Source organism: Tachyglossus aculeatus, chromosome X4 (assembly GCF_015852505.1).
Source record: "Tachyglossus aculeatus isolate mTacAcu1 chromosome X4, mTacAcu1.pri, whole genome shotgun sequence".
In the NCBI taxonomy this organism is placed as follows: Eukaryota; Metazoa; Chordata; class Mammalia; order Monotremata; family Tachyglossidae; genus Tachyglossus; species Tachyglossus aculeatus.
Genome location: NC_052098.1, coordinates 21,574,304 through 21,587,583, shown reverse-complemented (window position 1 = coordinate 21,587,583; position 13,280 = coordinate 21,574,304). Strand labels below are relative to the sequence as shown.

General features: G+C 38.6%; 1 protein-coding gene across 40 annotated transcripts in view; it reads left to right on the top strand.

Annotated features, from left to right (window-relative positions):
• Window positions 1-13,280, top strand: part of PTPRD (protein tyrosine phosphatase receptor type D) — a 1,852,740-nt gene that overhangs the window by 970,991 nt on the left and 868,469 nt on the right. The gene's annotated exons all lie outside the window — the stretch shown is intronic.

Here is a 13,280-nt window from a genome sequence, read left to right as displayed (position 1 = left end):
AACTTATTCAGTCTATCACTAAATCCCGTCAGTTCAACTTTCACAACATCGCTAAAACCCATCCTTTCCTCTCCATCCAAACTGCTACCACGTTAATCCATGGTGGGGGGAATGGGGATTGAGAATGATAATTGGGTGGAATCAAATTTCAGAGACCATCTTTGTGCTTTACCTGGCTTAACTTTGCTATCATTTGCTGTTTGCAGTCATAGCAGTAGTAGTAGCAATTATTCTGTACTCTTTTGGTGTGATGCACTTTACTAAGTGTTTGAGAAGTACACATAGAAGGTGACATATTCCCTGCCACAGGAGTTTATAAACAATGGGGGAAAATCAACAATAATATTTACAATACTGTGAAAATAAATTGAGTGGACATATATTACTGAGTGTTAGTAGGGTATAAATCAGTTCAAAAGTGCTAGAGATTGTTTCCTTAAGAGGACAGTTAAATAATGCCAACATTGTAATTTCTATGGGGATTTTTTGCTGCAACCTGTCCTGTAAGATTATAAGGTAAAGTAGCATGCAGTGGACACCTGCCATCTCTGGCCTGACCTACCTAAATTTCCTTTTCTCTGAAGTTAGTTTAATTGCTCAGATTTACATTATAGCCCATAGTTTAGATGAAACAATTAACTCCACTGTCTCTTCTTTCCCTCATTCTAAAGAAATAATGCATTTTGAACTGAAGGAAGATTCCATCTTTTTTTATTTTTAATGGAATTTATTAAGCGCTTACTATGTGCCAAGCACTGTTCTAAGCACTGGGGAGGTTACAAGGTGATCAGGTTGTCCCACGGGGGGCTCACAGTCTTAATCCCCATTTTTTACAGATGAGGTAACTGAGGCCCAGAGAAGTGAAGTGACTTTCCCAGTCACACAGCTGACAATTGGCAGAGCTGGGATTTGAACCCCTGACCTCTGACTCCAAAGCCCGGGCTCTTTCCACTGAGCCACACTGCTTCTCTAATAATAGATCTTAATAATCTTAATAGAAACTATTTCTTCAAAGACTTTTCACAATATTAAAATATCAGAATCTTATACTGACAGAGCATCAATGCCAGAGTATTGTGGAAATGAGAACTAGAAAATAATTAACAATTCATTCAATCCCCCTTCTATTAATGGTTCAGAAATGCACAAAACACATGCTTTATCTAGTCTTCTTTTAAACATTCCGAATTCTAGAAGATGGACAAATAATGCAATGGAGGAATCAGCATGAATCTTAGACTTCTTCCACAGTTATTCAGCTGAGGAGGGAAATGGGTAAAGGGAGAAAATGATAGAATTCACCCAAGTCTTAAATTTGGAGAACCAGAGATAATAATAGCCAGAGATAATAAGAAAGCAATATGAAAGATACTATGGAGAGAGACAGTGGAATTAAAGGAGCTTAGTAATTCAGATTGGGTACTCTTCAAGCAAATATTTCATTAGGAAAAAGAAACCAGAGGCAAAGGATAAAATAGGTGTCAGCCACTGCAAACATTAAACATGGTAACATAACAAGGCACAGGTTTTTTGTATGTATAATGTGAGTGGGCTGTGGGTCCCATATTGGCCTTTTCAGCCACTTACAACCACTAGATGAATTTCATTGTCAACAATGTCTTCTTCAGATCCAGAGGACAACTAGTTCAGTGCTCTGCACAGAATAGTCGCTCCATGAATATTACTGACCGATTTTAATTAGTACTTAATAGTCTCATTCCCTCCTCTCTCAGATGATGTCTCTGCTCTAGCCATCAAAATCCCTTCTTGTTTGACTTATTTTTGTGGAGTAATGTCTACCAACTCTATTGTACTTTATTCACCCAAGCTCTTAGTATAGTGCTCTGCACACAGTAAGCACTCAAGAAATACCACTGATGGATTGATTGATTTTTATTAACACAAAACCACCCCATCACTTATCCAGGTGCAGATGTTACCTTCAAGTATGAAGCTGTACTGGGCACATTATATGGGATCATTAAAAGTAACAATGTGGTGAACACTGTGCTTTGTGCTGAAGTAGATATAAAATAAGTCTTTTGCACACAGTTGCTCTTACCTTCCCTGTTCTATAAGTCAAATGGTAGTACGCTTCAGCTAGAAATGTGTGCCGATGATGATGGAGCCTCCCGTTATACAAGATGGATAAACTTTGGTTCTGCCACATAGGCTTTGGAAATGAAAATTGGCAAAAAGGAATCACTTTTAGTGTAGGAGATTATAGCAACACTCACATTCTCTCATCCCTACCAGTAGTGATCCACCTTGGACAGCGGTACAGTAACCATATAGGTGGAAAGGAGTGCAGTATATTGCAAAGTGCATTCAAGAATTTAATATTCCAAGCCTATTTGAGGTCAAAATGACCCTACAGCACCATTGATCAGTAGGCATTTGACAGGGCTGCAGCCTCAGTAGCTGTTGTGATCTTCATTTACCAGATTATATTAGGCAAATATTTTTAGTTTTAAGTTTTTCAGTACTGGTGGCAAAGAATCAACAGGCAGTCCCTTGCCTGTTCTTTCAACTTGCTCTATTCATTCAATTGTATTTATTAAGCGCTTATTGTGTGCAGAGCACGCAGGATTCTCTAGGATTCTTATTGTTCCTACTGCTCCCACTATTTGTATTTCTACATGTCTTCCCTATTCAACGGTGAGCTCCCTGTAATAGGGAGGTTTTTTGTGTTTCAGTAGCATTTTTCCAAGTATGTAGTGAATTGCACTCAGTAGCTGCTCCATAAACCCTGTTGTTACTACTGATAATCAATCTATCAATAGCATTTATCGAACCCTTACTCTATGCAGAACACTCTACTAAGTTGTGGGAGCATACAAAAGAATTATGATGCCTTGCCTCAGGTACTTACAATATAGTGGGATAATATTATTGCTACCTATCCTCAATCTGAACAGCCACCAGGAGTCATTTTATTAAAAATTAAAATGAATTGAAAAAATTTTAAAACCTTATTTTTTCTTCAAATATTAAAAAAACCCACAACTTTATCATACCAAAAATTAACTTCAATTTTCTGGCCACCAGCTCCATTAACTTTTGTGCCTTTATCAACAATCTCTGATGGAAATGGGGAAAAAAGTTACATTAACTGCAAGTAAAATTGATTGATTTCTCTGGGCCTCAGTTTCCTCACCTATAAAATGAAGATTTAATATCTCTTTGCCCTCCCACTTCAGTTGTGAGCCAGATGTGGGAAAGGGACTTTGATCTGGAATAATGAATCAACTCCAATGCTCAGTATAGTGCTTGGCACAGATTAAGTAAGCACTTATTCAGTCAATCATTGGTCTTTATCAGCATCATCATCAGTGGTATTTATTGAGTGCTTACTGTGTTCTGACCACTGTACTAACCACTTGAGAATGTATAATACAACAGAGTTGGTAGACATGTTCTCTTGCCATAAAGATCTTACAGCCTGGAGGGAATATCAGACACTAATATAAGTAAATGATGGATACATACATAAGTGTTGTGGGACTGAGGGTGTAGCAAATACCAAATGCTTAAAGTGTATCGATCCCAAATGCATAGGAGATGCAGAAGGGAGATGCAATTGGGGAAAGGAGGGCTCAATCTGAGAAGGCTTCTTGGAGAAGATGTGACCTTAATAAGGCTTTAGAAGTGGGAAAAGTAGCAGTTTGGCATATATGGTGGAGAAGGGAGTTCCAGGCCACAGGGATGATGAAGGAAAGGGGTCGGTGGTGAGATAGATGAGATGGATGCGCAGTGGAGCAGCCTGGAATTATGAGAATGAGGTGTGTAGCCTTAGCTGTTTTAAGAGATCAGTGAGGTAAAGTTGGTGGGGGCAAGGTGACTGAATGCTTTAAAGCCAATGGTAAGGAGTTACTGTTCAATGTGGAAGTGGATGGACCACCACTGGACGTTCTTGAGGAATGGGAAAACATGAAAGTTTTTTTTAGGCCCACTAGCTCACTGAATACTGGGCCCCTACAGGAACTTGCCAGGCAGGGCAGAGAATACCGAAGTGGTGCTGCGCAAACCATTGTCTCTCTAATCAATTCCTTTGCACAGGTTCTTGGTTCTGAAGGGCCAAGGGTCATCCATCGTTCTCACCAGGAGCCACTCCCACCCTCATTATCGTCACCATAATCATCATCACTACTAAAATGTGCTTAAGTTGATCTCTGAGATCGTAGCAACTCCCCCATGGTCAAGTTAACTCAATAGAGGGTATTTCTGTGATTAGTTGTCACTCCACTACTTTCATAATAACCAGTGTGCATTTGGGAATGTAGTAATTTTAAATGTCATAACGTTTTTTTCTGGGCTAGTTAACTTTCACCTAGTTAATGAGATAATTTTAACACTATTAATCTTAGAGTATCAGTATATTTTAATATTCCTATTAACTCCTTTTTGGGATCTACAATATATAGAATTTTGATCTTGACCACCACTATGGAAATCCCACTCCATTATGAAACATTTATTCATTCAAACATATTCATTGAACACTTACTGTGTGCAAATAACTTAGCACTTGGAAGAGTACAATACAGCAACAGATGGACATTCGCTATATCCCTATATATGCATATAATAATTACTTTTGATTATAGCTGTGATCAATTAGATGATCAGACTATGGTGGATTAAAGTATTTTCTTTTTTATATAACATTAAGCTAATGAATTTTTAAAATGCTGCCTTCCATAAGTACATATTTGTTAATATCAGGGAGAACACCTGAACAAAGATAGTCCTTGTGGTCATAATCGACTTCAGATTGCTTCAATGACAGGATTTCATTTTTTTCTGCTTTTTGTACATTATGAGCATATAGATGCATGTGTAGTTGCATCTAGGCCCCACATTTCTTTTTTTTCAGAAAATGAGTATTTTAAAGTTGGCTCTCAATGATTATGAAGCTAATTATCCAGTTATTGAATTTAAAGGCACTGCCTCTTCCTTTGACTATTTCACTGCTTGTTATCAACCCTTCCTTAGAGAACAAGGAAACAGAAACTCACCTGTCAATTTTGCTCCTTGTCAACTGCTCACTTTCAAAGTTTGATGTGAGTAGAGGATGTCTGAAACAGACATTTTCAGAGTGTTGGTGGATTTTAATTCTTTATCTTCTCCCTATCCAGAGACATTCTAGAGTTGTCTGGAACTTCATATACTGTTGTCCTTTCTAGTCAGAGATGATACAGCTGAGCCTGTAGTGATCCATGTGTGTCTGGAATATTGATAAATAACCAGCAGCTTTTCCACACTGTTTCTGCCTGAAGATTGGTGTTTGTTTTGCAATTATAGCTGCTATTTACAGAGATGCTTGCTATTTGTGTTGTCACAGTTCCTTTGCTCAAAGAGAGCCACCCGACCTCTGATTGCTGTACACCAGAGGCTCTTTCCTCTGCTGTTGTTTCCCAGTATTCCAAAATATCTTGTTGCATCCTTTAAAAACCCTTGAAACATTTGTAGATCCCAGTTCCACTAGCTTTTATGAAACCCCAACCATCTGAACTGTGATAGGTTTAGCTTCTTCCACCTTGTGCAGTCACTCAGTAAAGGAATGAGGGAAAAGGAAGAGTGCATTTTGATTGTGGAGAAGCAGAGAACAATTTAGAGATTGTGGAGAGAGTGAGGCGGACTGGGGATACCCCCAAATGAAAAAGGTGTCTTATTCTTGGTTGTGTATCAAACTGCACCCTGAAAATCTACTACATACAGAAAGAAAACTAAATGGCAAAACATACTTTAATACCTAGGCAGCATACTGCCCAATGATAGACAAGAATGTAGAAAATATAATCAAGAAAACCAGCATATCCTCTAAGAGAAAGTCAGATAAAGCATGGCATTTGACATCAGGCTTTGGACCAAATTGAAATTCTCCAGAGCTGTAGAATTGTCCAGCCTTCCATATGGCTGTGAGAACAGGGCCCATCACAAACACAACATACAATACTCAAGCAACACAATACCATGTGTCCAGAACCTTGCAAGTAAAAACAAAAACCACTGCAAGCGCCTTTCAAGCTCTGCTTGAAATGGTGCTCCTCTGTTTTTTCAGTATTTTTTCTTCCTCTCCACTGTCTTCAGCTCTGTCATTTGCTCTCACCGATGTCCTTTGCATGTCCTTCTCTGTTGAATTCTCATGCTGCATCTATCATCCTATTGGGTTGTCTGCCTTCTAGGATCTTTCAGTGGGGATGTTTTCTTGCAATGTATCAAATAGAATGTGGCTTCAGATGAGACTTGATTTGAAATACCTTGATTAACCAGATTGATATTTGTGATAGGCGCAGTTTTAAAGACACAAAGTTCACATTCGTTTCTGAGAACATCAGACTGGTAGTCGGGCATTGTTGGGAAGTATGCTGCATGGCAAAAGGAATGACGTAGGAAATTTCAGTACTGTATTGTACTGTCATTGTTGGCTATACATAAGGTCCGTCTGCTGAAAGTTGGCTCATGAATTCATGCTACTTAAACCTATCACCAATCCAAAATGCTCCCCTGATTCTGCCAAATGGCTTATGATTTCTTGCATGCCAACCAATAAAGCTCACCTCCTCCAGGAGGCCTTCCCAGACTGAGCCCCCCTTTCCTCTGCTCCTCCTCCCCTCCACACATCCCCTACTCCCTCTCTCTGCTCTACCCCCCTCCCTGCCCCACAGCATTTGTGTATATATGTACACATTTATCATTCTATTTATTTTATTAATCATTTGTATATAACTATAATTCTATTTATTTTCATAATGATAGCATTTATTAAGTGCTTACTATGTGCAAAGCACTGTTCTAAGCACTGGAGAGGTTACAAGGTGGTGAGGTTGTCCCACGGGGGGCTCACAGTCTTAATCCCCATTTTACAGATGAGGGAACTGAGGCCCAGAGAAGTTGTGACTTGCCCAAAGTCACACAGCTGACAAGTGGTGGAGCCGGGATGCTATTGATACCTGTCTACTTGTTTGCTTTTGTTGTCTGTCTCCCTGCTTCTAGACTGCGGGCTCATTGTTGGGTGGAGATTGTCTTAATCTGTTGCCGAATTGTACATTCCAAGCGTTTAGTACAGTGCTCTGCACACAGTAAGCACTCAATAAATGCGATTGAATGAATGAATGAATAAGTGCATTTTTAGAGCATAGCTGTCAGCATTTCTAAGCTCCTGCATGACTGTTTGAGAAGTCTGAAGCTTCTAGAGGTTTGGAGGCACAGCATAACACCAATAGCTGAGCCCTTGTGGAGACTAAGTACAGCTAAACAAAATAAAACTGCATCCATTACACGATACTATTTCAAATAATTGGTAGAAAGGGTAGAGCAGAGCACACTCAATTGATCAGTCATAGTTACCGAGTATTTACTGTGTGCAGGGCACTGTACCAAGCACTTGGGAGCATACAAGCAACAATATACCAGACACATTCCCTGCCCACAATGAGCCTACAGTCTACAGGGGAGACAGACAATAATATAAATAAATAAGTTACAGATATGTACATAAATGCTGTGGGGCTTTAAAGGAACATTCTGCTAATATGACTCACTATATAATTATGGAATAATCTTAATACGATCATCATGAGTATCTTTTGACCCACAAAGCTGATTGATAGCTATTGATGTTGAGGTCAAAGATATCTTCCTGTCCAGAAGATTTGGTGAAGTATATTGTCAGTGATGGAGAATGGTGATATTACTGCAATAATTGTCACGGTCAGTTCTCTCACTTTTCTTCTTGAAGATAGTAATGCTATCATATTTGAAATCCTGTGGTATTTCCTTAGTTTGCCATTTTAGGAAGAAAATCTTCTCACGCTTTTAAACCATTTCTTTTCCTTTTTTTCTCATTTAAAAGTCAGAAATTAGATTTTGGACACATCATTTTTCAGGACTTTTGCAGAAGTAGTGACTTCTTGGAAGTTGAAGAGAATGGCATATAATTACAATTTGGCAAGTTTTGTACTTTTTATAAAGTCTCATTCAGTAACAGGTATATAATTGAAAAACTGCCTTCATCTCCATAGGACTTCTTACCTGTCCATTATGAAAGTGAATTCATAGCTAATTAAAAAGTGAACATCTGAACTATAGGGCTTCAAAAATAATGAATGAAATCCAGGCTTGTAAGAAAATAAAATAAGGGTTAACGTGGAGGCATCTAGCCATTATTCCTTTGAAAGAATTATCCTCATCACAACATTTAACTCTTCCTCATTTACTGTTAAAACTTTGTTTTGCCGAATAGGTTTTTTAAGACCCAATGAAAAGAATCTTCCTGTGGCTTATACTACTTCTCTCCTTTTTCAAAGAAGTCAAAGTAACTGCAACTAATTAGATTAATGGTAATCAAAACCAGGAAGAAATTCAAATCTGGGCACGTGCAAGTTTAAGTCACTTCAGAACAAAGAATAAACTTTATAAATGCCAAATAAGGAATGACTGGCTTGGTGCAGATACAGCAGAAAAAGACCCAGAGGTCAAAGTGGATTAGAAGTTGAATAGGAGACAGCAGTATAGTGCTCTTTTTAAAATATGACATTGGGAAAGAATATGACAGGCAAAAGCTGAGGTATAATCCTTTCACTAGATTTGGCATTAGTGAAGTACTTAGATCAACTTTCAATTCCACATTATAACATGGATGTGGAGAAACTGTAGAGGAATAGACGGTATGAAGAATGGATTTGAAAATAGCGATAGAACTGGGCGAGACATAAGGTCCAGGCCTCTGTTGTTCAGAAGGTATCCAGGGCTATGGATATCTGATTCAAAATATAAATATAAATGTGCAATATGAATATATGTGAATGAATATAAATATTTATATATGTATATAGATAAATTCAACCATACAAAATATAACTATAAAATATGTCTTTTATTTCAGTGTTTCATTACGCTTATTGTTAGGGTGATCTTCCTTTTATTCAACCTTGCTCCCTTGCTCCCTTGTTCTGTAGAACAGTTAACAGTATTTTCCTCATTCATTCATTCATTCATTCATATTAGAGCACTGTACTAAGTGCTTGGAAAGTACAATTTGGCAACAAATGGAGACAATCCCTACCCGACAACAGGCTCACATAAATCCACGATATATGCTTAAGAAATAAGGTTTTCCTTCTCCCTTCCAACTTCTATTCTGTAAACTAAAGAGCCCTAGTTCCTCTCATCTGTCTTATTAGTGATGATTTTCCTTCCTTTTAATCATTTTGCCACTCTTTGAAGGAATTTTTTTTAATGGGTAGTGGCTAAAAGAAGGTGGTATATTCTTGTACAACCTATATACAATTAAATCCATATGGAAATGTCAAAAAAGGTAGGATTAATGTGGTATGGAAAAAAGTGGGAAAAGATTTCTTCAAAATAATGTTCAAGAAATTAATGAATAATAATGTGAATTCTTACCTTTTTCCTTTTCTCTAGAAGATGGAACAAGGAGAATTTGGCTTGAGTGAAAGCAGGTTGAATTTACAATAAACATAAGGCACATTTCATAACAATAGGTTGAGTTTTTAATTTGCATGAAAAACCAGACACCATGCTTAGGTTATTCAATTTTCTTTTCTCTTCAGGTGTGTCCATGAAAGTGTTGGGAGCATAGTGTTGGGTTCAAGTCCATCTGCATTCCAGGCCATCTTTTGTAGAAGTCCTAGAATTCTGTGGGATCTAAGCTTAACACTCATTGAGGATTCTCTATCTAGGGCACCCAAGCATTTAAAATGAATGAGAGCAGTTTGGTGTGAGAACAAATCAAAATATTCAAATTACCTGAGGCAGTCCCAAGTCAGGGCATTTGTCTATGATTTGTGACAACCTACCAAAATATGAACCTGTTCCGTTTAAATAACCCCACACAACATACACGCACCAGCAACCATAATTATGTGTGTATGTATGGTCAGCCTACTTCATAATAAGTATTTATACACAAACATAGGCTCTTCTGCCCTAAAGTGTTTCTATCTCTTCATCAAATAGAAACGTCCGCACTATTGGCTCGAAGGCACTCAATCAGCCCTCGTCCTCCTATCTAGCCTTGCTTCTCTCCCACTACAATTTAGGAAGAACATTTCACTCCTCTAACACCAACACCAACCTATTTACTGTACCTCGATCTCATCACTCTTCACATGCAGCAGATCACAACTCTCCCCATCTTCAAAGCCCTAAAAACATCATATCTTCACCAGGAAAGCTTTCCTGACTAATCTCTCATCTCCCCAACCTATCCTCTCTCCCTTCTGCATCACCTATGCCCTTAACTCCATACTCTTTAAGCACTTTGATACTTCACCCCCCATCCCCACAACACAAATGGACAAATCCTTAGACTCTGCTACTTTTCCCATCTGTAATTTATTTTAATATCAGTCTCTCCTACTAGAATATAAATTCCTTGAGGGCAGGAATCATGCTTACCAACTCTGTTATATTGTACTGTTCATGAGCTTAGTCCAGTGTTTGACGTACAGTAAGCACTCAAGAAATATGATTGATTACACACAGTAATAGAGGCCTCTTGGGCTACAATTTGAATCCTCTTCAGCTCCGCATGCATAGAATGTGTCAGGGGTGAGACTCCAGTTGTCATGGTGGGAAGCCCTCATTTTGCTCAGCTCTCCAGTGGAGCAAAGACATTAAAAAAAAATTGTCTCTTCACATTTCAACTGTCCATAATATCTATACCAGAGAAACACATTGTTGAGATTTTTAGTTTGCGCTAAAACCGATGTTTATTTTATAAGTCTTCAAGACCATAAAACATTAACTATGATGGTAGTAGGTGTGATTATTGATAATACTATTATTGTGCGAATACATACTGGACATGGAATCATAATTGTCTCAATATTGTTCAATGTTGACTTTATAACTTAGGTCAATACATGTGGAGCAAAATCATGTATCATTAACGTCATGTGAATGCAAAGGTGTTTGTCTAATTAAAATTTTTCAAGTACTGAAAATGAGCACAGCATTAAATGAAGCATTGGGGTGCTTACATGAAACTCAATTAGGACAGGTGGGGCTAAATCTATGGAGTAAGCAAACATTCCAAACAGTGAAAATGCAATTGAAACAAAATGGAAAACAAATAAAATATATATAGGAGTTAATGAGGAGGCAGTCTTTGACTACCTCACTGCTTCAGGCCCAAGTTGTCTGGGGTAAAAAAAAAAAACCAAAAAACTACTGTAACTTCTCTAAAATTTAGGGAAAACATTGCCTAGTGGAAAGATCGTGAGTCTGGGAGTCAAAGGACCTGGATTCTAATCTTGGCTCTGCCACTTATCTGCTCTGTGACCTTGGGCAAGTCACTTCACTTCTCTGTGCCTCAGCTTCATCATCTGTAAAGTGGGGATCAAATCCTCCTCCCCCCTAGTTAGACTTTAATCCCAAGGTGAAACAGCTACTGTGTCCAACCTAGTAATAATAATAATGGCATTTATTAAGTGCTTACTAAGTGCAAAGCACTGTTCTAAGCTCTGGGGAGGTTACAGGGTGATCAGGTTGTCCCATGGGGGGCTTACAGTCTTAATCCCCATTTTACAGATGAGGTAACTGAGGCCCAGTGAAGTGACTTGCCTAAAGTGTCACAGCTGACAATTGGCAGAGCCGGAATTCGAACCCATGACCTCTGACTCCAAAGCCCGTGCTCTTTCCACTGAGCCACGCCACTTCTCTGATGATCTTGTAATGATCATCAGAGAATGATCATTGTATGATCTTGTATCTATCCCAGCACGTAGTAAGCACTTAAGTATCATTAAAAAAGCATAAATGTGGAGGCAGATCTTGTCTCCTAGTGGGATTGAGCATAAGAGGATGAGGTAGTCCCAGTCATCAGGTTGACTTTGTGACCCCAAAGCTCTGGTGATGGTAAAGACGTGGTGGTGGTAAGCACATGCATGGTGTTTCTGCCCACCCTCTACCCCTGGAGGGGTCAGAATTTAGCTCCTACGAGCATTCAACGGGGAGAGTAAGGGCCACCAAGCAGCCCTCTCCCTCTCCATTTCACTCTCCATTTCTCTCTCCCTCTCTATTGCCACACGAAAGGTCAGAATGCGACCTGAAAAAAATTTGAGAATGAGAAAAAGGAACCAGGCTAAACAATTAAATCTATAAAGGGTACATTTGACCAATTCTAAGAGCCATGCTCAAAGATGCAATAAGGAAGCTGGTACCAGAATACAATTGCAATCTTCAGGGTAAAAGCACCATTGAAAGTCCTTGAGTTACTAATAAAAGAGCTACTCTGTGATAATGATTGCACTATAAAAGAACGCATGTGACATGCAAATGATTAAGAAGTGCTTTCTAGGACCTACAAAACACTAAAACAGACAATTAACTGGAAGAAGATTGAGGTCATATACCACCCTCCATCTGGTAAGCCCAGTTCACAGCCAAAGGTGTCCAACTCTTTAATGACATGGAGTTTTTTCTACCTATTCAATACAATGTCTGATGAAGCCAGCATATAGACAAAAGATGGAAAACTGAGTCGAGAAGGCTCATCTGTCTTTAAGAGACAGCAGAGTGGTGCCTGCATATCAGCAGGATTCAGATAAAACTGAAAGTGTATGTCAAAGTTGTAGTTTTCAACCAAGGGCTAGAAAAGATTACCAGCAACAGGGTCCTGAATCTCATGACATCACAACATGGAGAGAATGCTGACTGGAACACAACTTCACTAAGCATGACATGTGAAGAGAATGGACCAAATCAGGATAGAAGAGTAGCTGCTATATGGTGAAATGAAAGGGCTCACATGTTAGCAGGGAGGACAAAACAAATAATATAAAACTCTAATGAAACACAATTGCGAACAATGCAACCTGGCAGCCAACTACTGGGAGGGAGATCTCTGCAGCAAATAAATTAGCTTAACAATCAGCGATCAAGATCTAGTAAAGGTATTGTGAGGATTGATCTTCCACAAGTCAGTCTTGACAGCATACAGGCTCTCCAAGAAGCAGATTCACCATAACAGCAAGGAATTGTCTTTAGGGATATCAAATGAGAGATGAACTCTTTGTCATGTATTGATCTTTTTAGCCACACCCTCACATGAGTATATTCATTATATACATTCCCCCCTACCTAGACTGTAAGCTCACTGTGGGCAGGGAATGTCACTTTTTGTTGTTGTATTGGACTTTCCCAAGTACAGTACTCTGCACACTCAATACATGTGATTGAATGAATTTAAATATTATTTTACATTATTATAGCATTTATAATATTTAAAATCAAATATCCTCCAAAAGGCC